Genomic DNA, 20294 nt, shown 5'->3' on the forward strand with positions numbered 1-20294 from the left:
TCCACTCCTCCTCCCCTTAAACCCCTGCCATTGGTCACTCAATTTGAAAGCAAATAGATTTTATTATCCAATTGGATGATGCTTGACTGTTGGTCAAGCATCCCTTTCCCTCATTATAATTTAATTCTATTTTATAGCAAATCATTAAAAGTTCATTTTTATAGCATTGCTGCCTACGGCGCTGAGGACCTGGGTTCGAATCCCGGCCCTGGGTCACTCTCCGTGTGGAGTTTGCACATTCTCCCCGTGTCTGCGTGGGTTTCACCCCCACAACCCAAAGATGTGCAGGGTAGGCGGATTGGCCACGCTAAATTGCCCCTTAATTGGAAAAAAATAATTGGGTACTCTAAATTTATAAAAAAATAAATTAAAAAAAAGTTCATTTTTAAAAACAATGAGTGATTGTTCAAGGGAAATTTTTTAAATAACAGAAGTTTTTAACGTTGCCATGACTTTTCCCTCGGTTGCTCACGTTTGTGTCCAGGAGAATCATCTTTAATTCCCCGAGACTCCAGGGCCTCCGATCCCAGAGCTTTGGCAACCCTACTGTGAAGCAGGAGCCAAGGCGACTTGCAGTTGGGCCCAGGACTCACCAGAGCTGCCTCAAATTTGCTGAAAGCTGTTGCCAAGACCACGGTTAACGCGTTTCCACTCTGGAGGAATGGCGCCATGAGGAGAAATGTTTTTTCACAGCACGTGGTTGGGATCTGGCCTGAGAGTGTGATGGAAACTGATTCAATCGAGGCCCTCAAAAGAGAATTGGATCATTGTCTGAAGCAAAAAAGGTTTGCAGGTCATTGGTGGAAACGGCACGGGTGTGGATCTAGGCGAGTTGTTCTTCAGGACAGCCAGCTTGGGAACAAAGGACCAAATGACCTCCTTCTGAACCGTAACAAAGAGGGCAGCATGGTAGCATTGTGGATAGCACAATCGCTTCACAGCTCCAGGGTCCCAGGTTCGATTCCGGTTTGGGTCACTGTCTGTGCGGAGTCTGCACATCCTCCCCGTGTGCGCGCGGGTTTCCTCCGGGTGCTCCGGTTTCCTCCCACAGTCTAAAGATGTGCAGGTTAGGTGGATTGGCCATGATAAATTGCCCTTAGTGTCCAAAATTGCCCTTAGTGTTGGGTGGGGTTGCTGGGTTATGGGGATAGGGTGGAGGCGTTAACCTTGGGTAGGTTGCTCTTTCCGGGAGCCGGTGCAGACTCGATGGGCCGAATGGCCTCCTTCTGCACTGTAAATTCTATGTAACCGTTCTATGCTCCTTGGAGAAGAAGCTGGGAATAGCAGGAGAGAGGGCGAGAGAGATCCAGCAAAGTTGAGTTGCTACTGGCTAATGGCCCAAGTATTAGAGCTCAACAACCTCAAGCATCACTTGAATGATCTGCATGCAGCTCTCACACCAGCCATGTTGCAGCTACTGTGGGCACGTCTCACAAAGGACTAGATTAGGTAATATTATCCTCAGGATAGGTACGAGGGGCCAACAGCAGGGTGACAATTAGTGGGTATGCATTTCTGCGGGCAAGGGAAATCAAAATGCTTTTTGAAATCTTTGTGTGTTGGGACTGCTGCTGTATTTGCCATGGACCCCCCAGTGGCAGTTCACAGGCCTATTAAAGTCCACCTTGAGATTCCGTTTCTTTGAAGCTAAAATGGCTTGGAAACATATTCCACATGGTTGTGTAGGGATGCAGGGACCGTTTTTCAATGATAACAGGAGAAAATGCAGATGAAGCAACATATATGGAGAGAGAGAAAGAGTTAATGTTTCAGGCCAATTACATTTGTCACCCGACAGATTCTGTCTAATCCAGTATCTCCACCATTTTTTGTCCTTGTTTCAGATTTCCATCATCCAGTCATTTTCTTTTGCTCTTCAGTGAGTTGCCTTCCAAGAGCTGTCTGCACACTATCCACTTTCCCACTATCCTGTATTCCCTCAGTGTCCTCTCCATCAGCTTGCTGAAAGGCCTCCTCCAGCAGGCCTCAATGTGTAATGACCATTGTAGAGTTAAATTATGCAGTGTACAGCAAGCCACAATGCTGTAATAGCCTCCCCGATAGTGCCTGTGTTTGAGACAGAGTTGTCGGGCACATCAACCACTAAACCTGGGTTCCTGAGAGAAGCCATGAGCCAGGTGTGCAACAGGTCGCTTTTGGTCACAAGCAGCCAACCTCCCGCTTAGCAGCACGGACCTGGGTTCAATTCCGGCCTTGCGTGTCCAGTGGAGTTTTCAATTTCTCCCCATGTCTGTGCTCCGGTTTCCTCCCACAGTCCAAAGATGTGCAGGTTAGGTGAATTGGCCATGATAATTTGCCCCTTAGTGTCCAAAGGGTAGTTGGGGGTTACAGATTTGTGAGGGAGTGGACCGATCTTTCGGAGGGCCGGCGCAGATTTGATGGGCCAAACGGCCTCCTTCTGCACTGTAGGAATTCTATGGTATGAAAGTATCAGGGAGGGCAGCTGGTAAGAAAGCTGACAATGATCTGCTGTCCGTCACACATCGATTTGCACTTTAATGGCCTGACAACCCTTGCAATTCACCAAAATGGTGGGATTGTGTGAAGGAGCCAACGAGGTGACGCTAATAAAACCCTGAACTTTGGGACAAGCCTGTTGCTTCGCAATGTCCGTGGGGTGAAAGTGATTCACACGTTTGCTCCGGCAGACGTGCCGTCAGTCACCCGTCCCCGCAAACGCGGACTGTAGACTGACAGACGCTGCTGACAGGTCCTGCAACTGCCGGGAGGGAGTTGGAGGCAAAGCAGTTCTGGGCTTCCGTGATCTTGCCAGTCTCAGACGATGCTGCCTTTGTTCTGGCAGTCTGGATGCACTTGCAGGATGCAGCATCATTCTGTCGCAGCCACGCCAGAGAATCAAAACCTCGAAGAACTGCAGGCATGTTGTGGTGGGAGCCCAACTTCTCTGTTATTCCATCAGGAATTCTCTCCTCCCGTCCCTTCACTTTCTTTCCTTCACCCTTGGTGTCACTGTGTTTTAAAGCACAAGGTCTTAAAATGCGCACAACTACCTTTTCCTTTTATTGCTTTGCTTCTACTTCACTTATTATTTATTGTGTGGGTTTTAAGCCTTCGCATTTTCCTTCCGTATTTTCCTCCCTCACCACTGACCCGCCGCCTCATGGCTGTGGCTGAGAGCAGGAACAGTGTGGGGCCGGCGGGAACGAGGCCGATAGAGTAGTCGGAGCTTCAGCTATTGCTGCCAATTCTATCTTAAAAATGCGTCATGCCAATCTCTGGTTGATACAAGAAGGGGCCAGTGGAATTAATACAGCAGATGTGTGTCAGAAACAAAAGAAATAACACGCATTTATAAACTGCCTTTCTTGATATCAAAATGTCAGCTCCAGGGTCCCAGGTTCGATTCCGATCTTGGGTGACTGTCTGTGTGGAGTTTGCTCGTTGTCCCCATGTGTGTGTGGGTTTCCTCCGGTTTCCTCCCACAGTCCAAAGATGGGCGGGTTAGGTGGAATGGCCATGCTAAATTTTCCCTTAGTGTCCAAAAGGTTAGGTGGGGTCATGGGGTTACCGGGTTAGGACTGGGGAGTGGGCCTAGGTGGGTTGCTCTTTCAGAGGATCAGTGTAGATTCAATGGGCCGAATGGCCTCCTTCTGCTCTGCAGGGATTCTATGATTCTAATGGTGATCAAGGGTGTCATTTACCCTTTGGATTGCAGTTGAGAACCCTTTTAAAATATAGCCTGAAGTGTGTTGACGGCGTGAAGTCTGTTCCGGTTGCCGTTTAACCCATCACCCCACAACACTTTCTGCCGATTGCAATAAGACGATTCCTCCAACAGTATCTACATACTGAAGATTGCAGCATGAGAATTATTTTTAAAGCTGGTAATCTGGCTGCTGTTTTCTTCCTCACTTCGACAGGGGCCTCTTGACAACCCACAGCCAGACTGAGCTCACCAACTGCCATCTTACCACATCACAGTGTGTTCAACCTTCAGCCCTCTATCATGGTGCATGCAGCCGTTTCCACTGCGGTAAGTCACCATACAATACAGCTGCACAGTGTGCATCTTCAGAAAATAGGCAGGTACAATCGAGTAATGAGTTGTGTGGACGGAGCGCGCTGCTTGAATGGTTGCGGAAAAATCACCAGCAGTTTGAGGGCCGAAATAACTCATTCAGCCTTTGGCTTCATGACTAATGTGTCCAATCTCACTGAACATTCTACTCTTCAGCAATCACAGAGCCCTTTCATGCCTCCCGTAACTTACTGCTCCTTGCCGGATTTACAGAGAATAATCTGCACGACATAATATCCATCACACTGCGCATCGGTGAGCTCAGACAGTGCGGTAGAAGGCCATCCGATGTTGGGGGAGGGGAGGCTCAGGCAGCCATGTCCAATCCTGTTGTCACACTTGTTGAGCAGAATAGGCCTAAACTTGCTGGAGTTTAAAAAGAATGAGAGGCGATCTCACTGAAACATGTAAGATTAGGAGAGGGTTTGGCAGGATGGTTGCTGAGAGAATGCACCCACTAGCGGGTGTGTCTTTGTGCGAGGAGGTATTGTCAAAGGGTTCGGGCACGCCGACCGAGAGGACGAGAAATCCCAGCGTTGGGAGTATTTGGAATTCTTCGCTTCAGAGTGCATGGAGAACGAATGATTGAGCATATACACGGCTGAGATTGGTAGATTTTGGGACTCTAAGGGAATCAAAGCATATTTGGATAAGATATGAGAAAGTGGAATTGGGCAGCACGGTGGCACAGTGGTTAGCATTGCTGCCTACGGCACTGAGGACCCGGGTTCGAATCCCGGCCCTGGGTCACTGTCCACGTGTGTGGAGTTTGCACATTCTCCCCCTGTCTGCGTGGTGTTTCTCCCCCACAACCCAAAGATGCGCAGGATAGGTGGATTGGCCACGCTAAATTCCCCCTTAATTGGAAAAGGTAATTGGGTGCTCTAAATTTATTTTAAAAAAAGAGAAAGTGGAATTGGGGACTTCTGGTGACGGGGATGTGCTGCGAAGTCGCACATCAGATGGCTCTCCGCCCACAAACACGGAAATAGAGGGTGTGATTCTCCGCTGCCCGACACCAATATCCTAATCGGCGATCGGGCGGAGAATCGACTCCGCCGGTCCGCCATGCTCCGCCCCCTCAAAAATGGGGGAATCGGTTGCATGCTGTGTACCGCTACAACGCCATTTGCTTGTCATCGGTCGACCCACCCGCGATGCTCCACCCCCGATGGGCTGAGTTCCCAACTGCACGGGACACGTGTGATCTCAGCGGGTGGGAACCCGGCGTGGCGGCTGCGGTTTGTGTCCAGCGGCGCCGCACTCGGCTGGGATCTGTGCCGCTAGCTGGGGGGGGGAGGGGGGGGGAGGCTTCAGCGAAGTCTGGGGGCCTGGTGGGGGTGGCCAGGGGGTGGCCTGTGAGGTTGGATGGCGGGTGAGCCCAGCAGGAAAGGCCCCTCGCAGATCGGGGCGCCATTTTGTTTGGCTGCCCCAACCCCTCCCCCCCTTTCAGGCCCCCCCCCCCCCCACCACCCTGTTTTTGACCCCGCTTCTTCTCCAACCCCCCACCCTCCCGACCTCTGGGAGGCCACCAGGAACAACCCCTCATCTCCCTCCCCCCCTAGTAAGGCCCTCCGGGGCCTGATCCCTGGCAATGCCAATGTGGCACCCTGGTAGTGCCCTGCCAGCCTGATAGTTCCACCCTGGAACCCTGTCAGTGCCAGGGTGTCACTACCACGGTGCCCAGGGGCCAGAGGGAATGCCAGGGTATCACCCCGCCCTGTCCCCAATTACCCAGTGTCCTGGTCCATGTTTTTGGAAACCAGTGCTGAACGGCACCCTTGCGTGGCCTCCCTGGCGTGGCCCCCCTGACGTGGCCCCCCTGACGTGGCCCCCCCTGACGTGGCCCCCCTGACGTGGCCGTTAGGTCCCAGCTGCTGGTAGAATCCCGTGAATGCATATTTAAATGAGACTAATGGCGTTAAATCACTCCCGTCATTTCTGCTGAGTGGGTCTCAAAGTACTCTTTGTTCCCTTACCAAATTGTTGCTGCGCCAGAAATGATTGAACTCAAACTTCATCAACATATCCCCGTGGCTTTGGGAACTGCTGTGAGCTGCACTCCCGTGAGACGGACAACTCCCGGACTGCATTTGATGCTCTCCTGCAGCTTTCTGTCACAGATGAGTTTGACGAAAGGCCATCAGCACTTGAAAATGAAATGAAATGAAAATCGCTTATTGTCACAAGTAGGCTTCAATGAAGTTACTGTGAAAAGCCCCTAGTCGTCACATCCCGGCGCCTGTTCGGGGAGGCTGGTACGGGAATTGAACCCACACTGCTGGCCTGCCGTGGTCTGCTTTCAAAGCCAGCGATTTAGCCCAGTGCTAAACCAGCCCACTTCATCTCGAGACGGCCACAAATTGTTTAGAAATCTGAAAGGCATACAGTAAGGATGAAATTCCAGATGAACTTCTCAAACACATCAATCCCATCTACTGCCGCATCTTCATGACCTCCACCTTCTCTGTTAGAGGGTTGGATCCATTCCACAGGACATGGGCGGCACAAAATTCATTCTGTTATGCAAAAACCAAGGTGACAGAGGAAATTGCAACAACTACAGGAGCATTTCACTCCTTAGCATCCCTGGGAAGCCCTTCACTAGGGTCCTGGTTAAAAGACCCCAGCTACTTGCTAACCACGTGTGTCCAGAAATACAGTGGTTTCCACGCTGGTGGATCTACAGTGAATCATAGAATCGTAGAATCACTACAGTGCAGAAGAGGCCACTCGGCCCATTGAATCTACATGATCTTCTCCATATGCCAGCTACAAGCGAGGGGTATGGATCTTGCTTTCGTGGGTCTCAGTAAAGTATTTGACTTTACTGAACAGGCGAAAATTGGTTGTTCACCAAATCCGTTCCTTTCATGCCAACATCCACTGCACGCTGCAGTTTGGAGACATCGCCTCTGCCAGTTTCAAGCTGAAGAAAGGAGCGAAACAGTGCTGTGTCCTGGCCCCCACTCTGGTATCTTCTTCTCCAGGTTCCTGGCCTTTTCTTCCCCTGAAGGAGTCTACCTGCATACTGGGCCGGACAGTAAGCTCTCCAATATGTCCAGAATGAAACTAAAACAAAACAATCCTGATCGATAAACTCCTCTACGCTGTTCAGCTGGTCACCTACATGGAAGTTCAGCTACAAAGTACCCATGGATTGTCTCTCCATGCCTGTAACTTGTTCTCCATTGCTATAAGCATCAGGGAATCCCTGACTGTAGGGCAGGGTGTCACACTAAACAACTGGAAATGGTGAGCAAATTCTGCCAGCTTGTGTCCATGGTGACAGAAAATCTGCCTCTTGATGCACACAGTAAGCAGATATCCCCATTGGCCGACGCATGTATCATGCATGGAAAAATGATGAAGTTGTCTCTAAACACCGAGGTGCTAGTTTATGAGGCAAGTGCTCCCAGCACCTTACTGTGTGACTGAATCCTTGGATGACTTACATTTATCAAGAGAAGGAAGCTCAACAACTTTCACCCATGGGCATCTCATGGGAGGACAAAATCACGCATGCGACAGTTCTGTCAAACACAAACCTTCCAAGTATGCTGGCACTCATCAGGCAAAGGTCACTTTGTTGGTTCGGGCATGTTTGCAGGGTTAAGACAGACACATTCTGAAGAACTTTCTGCATGGCGAGATAACCAAAACCAGGAGACCAGAAGGGTGCTCAAAGCAGCGCTTCAAACACACATGTCTATGGAATTCCTTGCCCAGTGAAGCAGTTGAGGCTCCTTCATTAAATGTTTTTAAGATAAAGATAGATAGTTTTTTTGAAGAATAAAGGGATTAAGGGTTATGGTGTTCGGGCCGGAAAGTGGAGCTGAGTCCACAAAAGATCAGCCGTGATCTCATTGAACGGCGGAGCAGGCTGAGGGGCCTACTCCGGCTCCTAGTTCTTATGTTCTTATGTCAGCTTGACATCCAGCCCCGAAACATCACTTTTCACACCCAGAGGTGCTCGTCAATGACAGATAGAAATGGCAACAACACCTCTGGACTGGCACATGCCAACATGATGATCAATGGCAGGAGCAGCTTGGCAACAGACGCCAATGCCAAAAACACCCCAAAACGACACTGGATAACTGCAATACTTGTGGCAGAACTGGCCTCCCGCTCTTCAGTCATCGGAAAAAGTGCACCATTTAAACATTTTGCATCCCAAACCGATGGGAACAAAGTCCCATAGCGAGCGCATTTAACAGCATGTTTCCCAGCACTCGCAGCACCGAGAAACACAATGTTATAAACGCCACTCGCGTCAGATAAGGGGCCTCATGGGGAACGCGCGGCCAAGGCTGCCCATTTTGTGCACCGAGGAGTTCCGTTCGCTGCAGCTCCCCAGTGTAGGGAGAGATCGGGACGCCATTTTAAAATGGTGTCTTGATCTCCAAAGCCCTCAACCCAACATCTGACCCCCCTCCCCTCCCTAAGGCTCTATGGGAGGGTCCCCAGCCCCCCTCCAACACCCACACAGGGCATCCCTGGCCAATCATCACCATGTGAAAAATATTGGCTTGGCACCTTGGCAATGCCCCTGCCAGCACCACCTGTGCACCTTGACAGAGCCAGGTTGGTACCCAGGTGGCACTGCCAGGGTGTCCAGGTGGCACCAGCAGTGCCAGGGTACCACCTGCCCAAACAGCATGCACTTGCTTGCAGAGATATACTGGAAGCTATAATGCTTGAAATTATCCTTGGGTCTAATTAGGGTACTGCCAACGTTTTCCATTGGAATCAAAGCAGATGAGAACTGAGTCAGGTGGAGCAAATCAACGGTAGGAATTCTGGCTTACATCAGCCTCGCTGTATGAAAGACAAAATAAATGATTCCATATAACCATTGCAGACCAGATGGCAATTTTCTGCATTTCTATAGGGGGTTGATAGATTGTGAAATTACTGTTTCTATTTTAGGTTGTGAAGGGCAGCACGGTAGCATGGTGGTTAGCATAAATGCTTCACAGCTCCAGGGTCCCAGGTTCGGTTCCCGGCTGGGTCACTGTCTGTGTGGAGTCTGCACGTCCTCCCCGTGTGTGCGTGGGTTTCCTCCGGGTGCTCCGGTTTCCTCCCACAGTCCAAAGATGTGCGGGTTAGGTGGATTGGCCATGCTAAATTGCCCGTAGTGTCCTTAAAAGTAAGGTTAGGGGGGGGGGGGTTGTTGGATTACGGGTATAGGGTGGATACGTGGGTTTGAGTAGGGTGATCATTGCTCGGCACAACATCGAGGGCCAAAGGGCCTGTTCTGTGCTGTACTGTTCTATGTCTAGGGGGACTATTTAAAACTACTGTATCTCATTTTATATATCTAGGTTTCCATCTGCGAGCACTTTTCATTCGATTTTGTTGGGACTTAAAGTGCCTTGGCTGATGACTGAACTGCAATTATATACCACAATTTACATTTGTGCAGCATCATGAACATAGTTAAATACCCAAGGTGAGCATTATCAGATGAAATTTAATACTGAACCACACAAGGCAATATTAAACAGCTGACAAAATCTTGGTCACTAAAGTATCATAGAATCGTAGAATTTACAGTGCAGAAGGAGGCCATTGGGTCCATCAAGTCTGCACTGGCCCTTGGAAAGAGCACCCTACTCAAGCCCATACCTCCAACCTATCCGCCCAACCCAATAACCCCACCTAACCTTTCTGGAGGGCAGATTAGTGTGTCCAATCCACCTAACCTGCACATTTTTGGACTGTGGGAGGAAACCGGGGCACCCGGGGGAAACCCACGCACACACGGGGAGGACGTGCAGACTCCGCACAGACAGTGACCCAAGCCGGAATTGAACCTGGGACCCTGGAGCAGTGAAGCAACGGTGCTAACCACTGTGCTACTGTGCTGCCCCAGGTAGGAGTGTGTTAAGCGAGGAGCGAGATGTTGAAAGAGTAAATTTCAGAGATTATAACCCAAAGAATTGAAGGCATAGCAACCAAAGAAAACTGGGGGGTGCACAATAGGCCAGAACCGAAGGAATACAGAGTTTCCAGAGGATTATAGAGCTGGAGGAGGTATCGTAGAGAAAGGTGGAGCAGTTCCATGGATGCTGACAAGAGGATAAGATTTTGCTGAAAATACTCAGCAGGTTCAGCACATGTGGAGAGAAAGTTGACGTTTCAGGCTGACAATCTTTAATCAGAAAAGATGTGGAAACAGCGTATGGACAGCAGAGTTTAGATTGGGCTAAAGTTTAGGGAGGGTGGATGATAGGAGGCTGGCTATGGGGGGGGGGGGGGGGCACACTGGAATAGTAGTGTCTGGAGGTGACAAACGCATGAATATAAGTTTCAGCAGGAGATTGGCAGAGGTAAGAGCAGAGACAGTTACTGAGATGAAAGTAGGCGACCTTGGTATTGGAGTGGATGTGGAATTGGAAACTCAACCCGGGGTCAGATAAGATGCCGAGACTGGGAGTAGTCCAGTTTAATCTCGGACAGTGACTAGAGCGGGGGATGCAATCGATGACTAGAATCCCCCGTTCTCTGCCATAATTCTCGCAGAATACCCATGTCAAAACTAAAAAATGTCTCCTATTGTTATTTGTAATTCAACTCCTTTCTCAGGGGGTGAGCCTGGTCAGGACTTCATTTGCTCTCCGACTGTAACTTCCCAGAAAGCTTATTTACGTTATGTAGCCAGAATTGATACCAAATCGCTGCTGAAGTTATGGGACTGGACTGGGGGAATCACAAAAGAAATTTCAGAGAAATCTCTGAATTCCGAGAGTATTCGTATGCTATATTTGTAAGATGAAAAAGCTACAGTAATTCTCAATTACCTTTCAGTTTCCATTGTCCCATCTGGGAGTTCCCTCTATTGTGCTGATAATAGAAGCACCATTACACACACAGGGGAAAATGTTATCATCAAGGGAAAAATAATTGTAGCGAGTGCAGATATCATTCCTATGTCAGGAAACTGAACTAAAACAAGCCCTGAGGTTAGGCATCAGGATCAAGGCCATTGTTAAAAAGGGACTGTAAGGGCAGCACGGTGGCGCAGTGGGTTAGCACTGCGGCCTCACGGCACCGAGGTCCCGGCTCTGGGTCACTGTCTGTGTGGGGTTTGCAAATTCTCCCCATGTTTGAGTGGGTTTCGCCCCCACAACCCAAAAGATGTGCAGGTTAGGTGGATTGGCCGTGCTAAATTGCCCCTTAATTGGAAAAAAATGAATTGGGTATTCTAAATGTATTAAACACAAAAAAAGGGACTGTAGTCTTAAAGCGAGTTCACTATTGTGGGTTAGCACTGGCTAGAAGCTCAAGTAGACCAGCCATATAAGCACTGTGGCTGCAAACAGAGGTCAGGGGCTGGGTCATGGGTGGCAAGGGACCCACCTCCTGATTCCCTAAAACCTTACCACCATCTACAAGGCACAAGTCAAGAGTTTGATGGAATACCCCCGTTTACCTAGATGAGTGCCGCTCCAACAACGCTCAAGAGGTTCGCCATTATCCAGAACAAGCAGCTCCCATGTTTCAATCTAAACAGTCCCAGCCTCCACCACAAGTGCACAGTGATTTAGATGTCTACCATCTACAAGATGCACTGCAGCATCTTACTAAGGCTCTTGTCAGCACCTTCCAAGCCTGCAACCTCTGCCACCTAGAAGGAGAAGTGCTTCTGATGATTGGGATCACCCCTCCAAGACACACATCACCCTGAATGGAAATTCATCACCATTCCTTCCCTGTTGATGGATTAAAATCCTGAACTCCCTGTCTAACAGCACTGCAGGTCTACCTACACTAGATGGACTGCAACAACATTAAAATGCACTTCTCCACCACTTCCTCAACGGCAATTATGGTAGACAATAAATGCTTGCCTTACCAGCAATGCCCAACTCCCACGAATGAATATAAAAATTTGAGGGCAGAGTTTAGTTAGAGACCAAGAAAAATGTTCCAATGTGTCTGTGCACTATCAATTACGGCGAGATGAGAGTAGAATGTAATTGAGGCTTTATTATACAGAGATGTGTGGCCTCCTACAGCAGCTGACGAAATGGCTGCTGTATGGAGAGCACATATATGTATACTCCGCCTACTAGGCGGAGCCAGCTGGCAGGGATCTACCCTCGACCTGTAGTACAGGGGCCTTACCGTAAAACCCATATATATATATATATATATACAGTATAATACATCAGTGGTGACTACCACAGTCTGAAAGTTTAATGCTGGAGAAAAGCAAATTACTGCGGATGCTGGAATCTGAAACGAAAGGGAAAATGCTGGAAAATCTCAGAGTCTGGCAGCATCTGTAGGGAGAGAAAAGAGCTAACGTTTCGAGTCCGATGACTCTTTGTCTCTTGAGCTTTGACAAAGAGTCATCGGACTCGAAACGTTAGCTCTTTTCTCTCCCTACAGATGCTGCCAGGCATGCTGAGATTTTCCAGCATTTTCCCTTTCTTTCCTGAAAGTTTACTGGCCTGAATTCAGCTGCCTGATCTCAGCCCAGACAGTGGTAGTGTTACAATTGTTTCCCAGGACTAGCGCAGGTCAATCAGATGAGAATCCCACTCCTCATCATAATCCTCTGACGATTGGATGGATTTGCATTTGTATTGTTAAAAACAGGAATACCCTCAGGCATCAATATTCAATTAGTTGAGTTATCTGTCACCTACAGAACTGCACTCCTTCAAACAGACTGAACTCTAAAATAAAAAGCGGGAGCGAAAGATTGACCAGGAAAATGAAAAACTAAGGAGAAAAAAGGAAGTGAGGCCATGAAGTTCATTTGACGGTACTACAATTGGGACTGGGGTCCCACAGTGGAACAATTCCTTCAAAGGACCGAACCGAGGTAGTGACAGCAAATGTAGGCTCGACTAGGTGGGTGACTGATGATAATTAGTCATTATAAATGTTTGATTTGAAATTTTGGTGGTGGAATAGCCAAGCTGATTTTTGAATAGGTAAACACTTTTGTTTCAGCCCCACTGGGTGAATGCCCACCCATAGTGATTGTTGATATAAATCTATGTAAAATTAATATCGGAGAAATCCTGTTACTATCACAGCAAAATGTACCAGGTAAATGTGAAATTCAACCTTGACAGGTTTGAAAAATGGATGACACTGAATTGGTTGACCTTTATGCTGATTGTCCAAATTTTATTTCAATTTAAGTCCCTTAGTGTCCAGAATTGCCCTTGGTGTTGGGTGGGGTTGCTGGGTTGTGGGGATAGGGTGGAGGTGTTAACCTTGGGTAGGGTGCTCTTTCCAGGAGCCGGTGCAGACACGATGGGCCGAATGGCCACCTTCTGCACTGTAAATTCTATGATAATCTATGAATCTGAGCGGAGATGCCAACTCCTTCAAGACAACAAGGAAGGAGTAAATGGTGAATTAAGCTATAAATACTTCATAAAGAGTACAGTTCTGGACCCCTTGATAGCTCTAGTGTGTTGATAGGGTTGGTATTGAATCATTCAGGCCATGAAAGATCGGACATTTAATCCTTCATCTTTGTTGAGTTAACTAATCTCAAGTAGAATGAAAGGCAGGGGAGGGGTGGTGGTGATATAATTGGCCTTGTTTTCATTAGACTAAGGTGAGTAAATCCAGCCCTTCCTGGCAGCGGGATCTTCCAGTCCCGCTGATTGAGGTCAATCCCCGCCACCGGGTACTTGCGAGCGGTGCAAATTGATTGGAGGAGCCTGGCAGTAGCCGGACATTCCAACCTCCGGTTCTCAGCCAGAAGCCTCGCCTTTTAACAGCATGTTTGGACATTTGCTTCATGTAAATTTGGCGGTTCGGTAAAAGGGGCAATAATTCTGTGCAAAATAAATCTTTCAAACATCAGCTGAACTGAAATGGCAAGCTCAATTTGATGAATGAAAGACTTAAGTTGGCCAAGAAACTGGAAGAAGTCGAGGAATCTTACATCTACCTGAATAGGCAAACAAAGTTTTGGATAAATATTGATTTTTGTCATTAAATATGATTTTTCTGTTCTGCAAATGCAGTGACTAAATTGAAAAGTGTTAAATAAAGATATAAACAAAGCACAAACAGATTCGAGAATTAAGTTTCCTGGGCCTTCTGTTATTGGAAGCACTGCAATAAAACACATTGGTTTGAATTTGTTCTGAATCTGCTCCATTTATACTGTGCATATTCAATTGTTTGGTGTTTCTGTTATGTATGATTATGTTTATCTGTCTACTCTTCTCTGTTCTGTTTACTGTTAATCATGCCTGGATGCTGTTACTGAGAAACAGGGACTAAACTGAACCCCAGAATCGTTACAGCACAGAAGGAGGTCATTTGGCCCAATCTGTCTGCGACAGCTCTCTGACGGAGCATTCAGCCAGGGGTAATTCCTTGCCTTCTCCTCGTAGCTGTGCCCATTCTACAAATAAGACGCTGTAGGCATGAGAGTGCAGACATTTAAAATTAGAATAGAGAAAGAACAGAGAAAATTACAGCACAGGAACAGGCCCTTCGGCCCTCCCAGCCTGAGCCGATCCAGATCCTTTATCTAAACCTGTCGCCTATTTTCCAAGGATCTACTTCCCTCTGTTCCCCGCCCGTTCATATATCTGTCTAGATGCATCTTAAATGATGCTATCGTGCCCGCCTCTACCACCTCCGCTTCCAGGCACCCACCACCCTCTGCGTAAAAAACTTTTCACGCACATCTCCCTTAAACTTTCCCCCTCTCACCTTGAAATCGTGACCCCTTGTAATTGACACCCCCACTCTTGGAAAAAGCTTGTTGCTATCCACCCTGTCCATATCTCTCATAATTTTGTAGACCTCAATCAGGTCCCCCCTCAACCTCCGTCTTTCCAACGAAAACAGTCCTAACCTACTCAGCCTTTCTTCATAGCTAGCACACTCCATACCAGGCAACATCCTGGTGAACCTCCTCTGCACCCTCTCTAAAGCATCCACATCCTTCTGGTAATGTGGCGACCAGAACTGCAGTATTCCAAGTGTGGCCTAACCAAAGTCCGATACAACTGTAACATGACCTGCCGACTCTTGTACTCAATACCCCGTCCAATGAAGGCAAGCATGCTGTATGCCTTCTTGACCACTCTATCCACCTGCGTTGCCACCTTCAGGGTACAATGGACCTGAACTCCCAGATCTCTCTGTACATCATTTTCCCCCAGGACTCTTCCATTGACCGTATAATCCGCTCTTGAATTAGATCTTCCAGGGCAGCACGGTGGCCTAGTGGTTAGCACAACTGCCTCACAGCGCTGAGGTCCCAGGTTCGAATCCCGGCCCTGGGTCACTGTCCGTGTGGAGTTTGCACATTCTCCCCGTGTCTGCGTGGGTTTCGCCCCCACAACCTAAAAATGTGCAGAGTAGGTGGATTGGCCACACTAAATTGCCCCTTAATTGGAAAAAATAATTGGGTAATCTAAATTAAAAAAAAAAAGAATTAGATCTTCCAAAATGCATCACCTCGCATTTGCTTGGATTGAACTCCACCTGCCATTTCTCTGACCAACTCTCCAGTCTATCTATATTTTGCTGTATTCTCTGACAGTCCTCCTCGCTATCTGGAACTCCACCAATCTTAGTATCATCCGCAAACTTGCTCATCAGACCACCTATACCTTCGACCAGATCATTTGTGTATATCAAAAACAACAGTGGTGCGAGCACGGATCCTGTGAAACACCACTGGTCACCTTTCTCCATTTTGAGACACTCCCTTCCACCACTACTCTCTGTCTCCTGTTGCCCAGCCAGTTCTTTATCCATCTAACTAGTACACCCTGAACCCCATACGACTTCACTTTTTCCATCAACCTGCCATGGGAAACTTTATCAAAAGCCTTACTGAAGCCCATGTATATGACATCTACAGCCCTTCCCTCATCAATTAACTTTGTCACTTCCTCAAAGAATTCTATTAGGTTTGTAAGACGTGACCTTCTCTGCACAAAACCATGTTGCCTATCATTGATTAGTCTATTTTCTTCCAAATGTGAATAGATCCTATCCCTCAGTATCTTCTCCAACAGTTTGCCTACCACTGACGTCAAGCTCACAGGTCTATAATTCCCTGGATTATCCCTGTTACCCTTCTTAAATAAAGGGTCAACGTTAGCAATTCTCCAGTCCTCCGGGACCTCACCCGTGCTCAGGATGCTGCAAAGATATCTGTTAGGGCCCCAGCTATTTCGTCCCTCGCTTCCCTCAGTAACCTGGGATAGATCCCATCCGGACCTGGGCACTTGTCCTCCTTAATGCCTTTTAGAATACCCAAAACGTCCCCCTTATGCCGACTTGACCTAGAGTATTTAAACATCCATCCCCAGCCTCAACATCCGTCACGTCCCTTTCCTTGGTGAATACCGATGCAAAGTACTCATTAAGAATCTCACCCATTTCCTCTGACTCCGCGCATAAATTCCCTCTTTTGTCTTTGAGTGGGCCAATCATTTCTCTAGTTACCTTCTTGCTCCTTATATACGAATAAAAGGCTTTGGGATTTTCCTTAACCCTGTTAGCCAAAGATATTTCATGACCCCTTTAGCCCTCTTTATTGTGCGTTTGAGATTTGTCCTACTTTCCCCATATTCCTCCAAAGCTTCATCAGTTTTGAATCGCCTAGATCTTATGTATGCTTCCTTTTTCATCTTAGCTAGTCTCACAATTCCACCCGTCATCCACGGTTCCCTAATCTTGCCATTTATTTATTTATTTATGTAAATAAATAATTATGTAAATAAGGCTCTTCTTTAGACACGGGCTGGGAATTTCCTGCACCGCCCATGGCGGGCATCATAGCGGGTGGCACAGGAAAATGTGGAGAGCGTTCACCATTCTGCCCGCGGTGATGCTTGCTGTTGACAGGCTGAGAAATCCTGCTCTGAGAAACAGATATGCCATCTGCATATCTCCAATGGACAAAGCAAAAGAGTTGCTCAAATGTCACGGTTACAGCTTTACCAATGCTGGGCGGGTATGAATATTGCAAACGGTTTATATCGACCAACAGTGCAGAAATTTGAGCCTATATTTGAGCCTGCCTATATCAGGACCCCCGACGACAATCTAGTATCAACCGCTGTTTGTACAGCTATTTATATTTTCTACTGGCGACATCAATGGTAGACATTGGTGTTCCCCAAGGTTCAGCACTGCTTTTTCTAATATATATATATTAATATCTTGGATATTGCAATACGGAGTAAAATGTCAACCCTTGCTGATGGTACCAAACTTGGAAGTGTGGCCGGCAGTGAGGATGATATGGATTGCCTGCCACAGGACTTAGTTAGGCTAGCAGAATGGGTAGACAAGTGACAGGTGGAATTTGATACAGAGAAGTTTGAGGTGAATCATTTTGGCAGAAGGGATGGGGAGAGGCAATGTAGAGTTGAGAGACCTGGGGTTTACCTACTTAGATCCTTGAAGGTGGAAGACATATTGAGAGAGTAGGTAGAAAAGCATCGAGTTACATCAATAGGTGGGTTGAATACACAAGCAGGAAGTTACACTGACCCTTTTTAAAGCTCTGATTGTGTATGGTGCCCAATTCCGGTACCCATGCTTTAAGATAGATGTGAGGGCCCCCTTTGTTGCAGAGACTTACCTGAACAGTTCCAGGATGAGGGATTGTAGCTAAAAGGTTAAGGATGGACAAGCTTTGGAGCAAAGATGGTTGAGGGAACATTTGATAGAGTTGTACATGCTTAGAAGAGCTTAAGACAGGTGAGAGAAGGAAAAGCTGGTCCCTTGAGCTGATGGTACACGCACCGTGGGACACCGACTTGAACAAGGGGTGCAGAAGGGGTGAGAAAAAAAACTTTTTTATGCAGCGAGTGGTAATGACCTGGAACTAGTTGCCTTCTAGGGTGATGGAGACGGAGGCAATGTATAATTTCAAAAGGAAACTGGATGGGGCACTTGATTGGGCGGGGCTTTGGGGATAGAGTGGGGTACTGGTTGGATTGCCCTGGAGTGAGACATCGGGCAGCTGATGGGCCAAATGGCCTCCCTCGGTGCTATCATGACTCTATGTTCTGTAAGACGGAGTGAAACCCTCGTTCTGGGAGGAGTGCTCTGCCTCTTAGGAAACGTCAGGTAACACAAATTCTGCGTTAGAACGGTTTTTGTTCCTCATTTTGAAACTTACGAAGCTGCGCATAAGGTTCAAAATAAATTGCCACTGCGATGGCCGGGAATCGAACCCAGGTCAACTGCTTGGAAGGCCGCAATGCTCACCACTATACTACCATCGCTCCATGGGTTGTTTGTAATGGATGATGGTTCTTTTGCCTTCAGAATCTATCCTTTACTATAAAGCGGGCAGTGCTCAAGGCACCTCTCATAGTTTTCATTGAAAACGCAAACTCCTAAGACAGGATGTCCAGAAGTAAATAGGTTATGCTGCTGGAAATCATTGATGAATTGTTCTTGTCGCTAGTTAACAGCTAAAGCAATAACCTGTTTACCACTCAGCAGCAATGCCTAAGGCTATTCTACTATCAGAGGACGTCTCACAGGCAAACTGGGGATTGCCTTCCTGTGACTGCTGACGGCTTAGTTTAAACAACATATTCAGGATCCCTTCAAACTTCGCTGCTCCTTGTTTTGCTGTGACCACTTCCTCTCCAACCCAATCATTGTGTGTGAAATATGATGCTATTCCCTTTCCTCCCTCCCCAATGCACAGACTAACGTTCACATCCTGCATGGCTTTAGTCCCCCCCTCCCCCCCTCCCCCCCCCCCCACCTCCCCCACCTCCCCATAGGTTCCCTTACAACGGGGCATTTTGATTCTCAAGTTTGACAAGTGGTTAGTACTCGGCATTTACAAATTACCAAAATATCAGGCTACCTTTCAATCAACAAATCTTTTGAATTGTTCTCATGCTGGTATGGGAAAAGTAATTGCTTCAACAGCTCTGAATCTTTAGAAATGCTTTCACAGTTTAACTTCTAAGCCAGCCAGCCAAGGCCTTTTATATCATCTGCTGAAATCTAAGCGGCGGGATTCTCCGTTGGCTGATGGCGAAATCGGGGAACGCGATTGGACGGAAAATAGTTTCCGACGCCAAAATCCTGTCAGGCGCCGATTTGACGTCAAATCTCATTTCTGCGTCACCTCGACAGTGGCGTGGAGGCGGCCGTACAGTAAGCACCGTTTGCATATCACTCGCGGGCCTGACCCAGTCATTCTCCGGTATTCTCCGCGCTGCACTGCCTCCGATGGGCCGAGTGCCATCTTGTTGGCTGGGATGGTATCTGGGGATTATAACGTGTATATGCGCCTGCAGCTTATCAGCCTCCCGAGTGTCAATCATGGAGTGTCAATCCCGCACCGTTTTTCATTGGAATTGATTGTGTTCCATGTGGCGCTGGTGCTGGCCCCGCCGCAGTTGCTGAACTGGTCTAGATACAGCGCCGGTTTTGCTGTCATGAAAGTCGACAAATCCTGTGTGGCGTCAACACTTCGTCTCAGAAATAGAGACTCCAGCCAATTATCTTTTGAGTGTTAGTTTCCTTATTCACATTTTCCTTATTCAATGTCTTTTACAGCCACATACAAATTAGATATTTTGATTTATGAAATGAAATGAAATGAAATGAATATGTTAGTGGATATTTTACCTGCATCAAAATAAATCTGTAAACCCACTGCTTTCAGCTGTACTTCTCCATTATTCAGCACTGGCGGGGTTATGAGGCACAGCTATAAGATGGCTGAGGCTTTGCTTTTCAAAACCATCTACAAAATGGATGACATCCATTACTCGCTACAAGTAAGCTTGAAATAAGCCTCAGGAAATATAGGCATCGCATTTGATTTATTGACTGTGAGGCGCCCATTGTTTCTGGAGCTATCGATTTTAATGAGGGCAAATGCTGCTGCGTGACCTCAGAAGGATTTGCAGTGTCAGATTCACACTGCCTACAACGCCAGCGAAGGTGACCCCTGTCCTCGCGTCCTGTGCCACCAAGATCTTTCAGCCACATGTTGAAATAACACGGGGGAATGTAAGCACAGAGGGAGAGGTTCAACTGTAAAAGGGTACATCTGTCGTGAAAATGTGCTCGCGTCCTACCTTTCTATTTAGAAACAGAAAATAAGACGCACAGAATTGCTGGTGGGTATGCAGGAATGAAATGCTGTGTTGTCAGGACCAACACTTCCTCTTGAGCACCGCACTGGATTTCAGCTGAATATTATTCTGTATTTCAGTCAAGTAAAAAAAAGAGAAGG

General features: G+C 47.5%; 1 non-coding gene across 1 annotated transcript; it reads right to left on the reverse strand.

The window, feature by feature from the left end:
* Positions 1 to 18237: 18237 nt before the first annotated feature.
* On the reverse strand, positions 18238 to 18309 carry trnag-ucc. Its single transcript has one exon. It is a non-coding gene; the product is annotated as a tRNA-Gly (tRNA).
* Positions 18310 to 20294: the final 1985 nt, after the last annotated feature.

The sequence above is a fragment of the Scyliorhinus canicula genome, chromosome 8 (genome assembly GCF_902713615.1).
Source record: "Scyliorhinus canicula chromosome 8, sScyCan1.1, whole genome shotgun sequence".
NCBI lineage: Eukaryota > Metazoa > Chordata > Chondrichthyes > Carcharhiniformes > Scyliorhinidae > Scyliorhinus > Scyliorhinus canicula.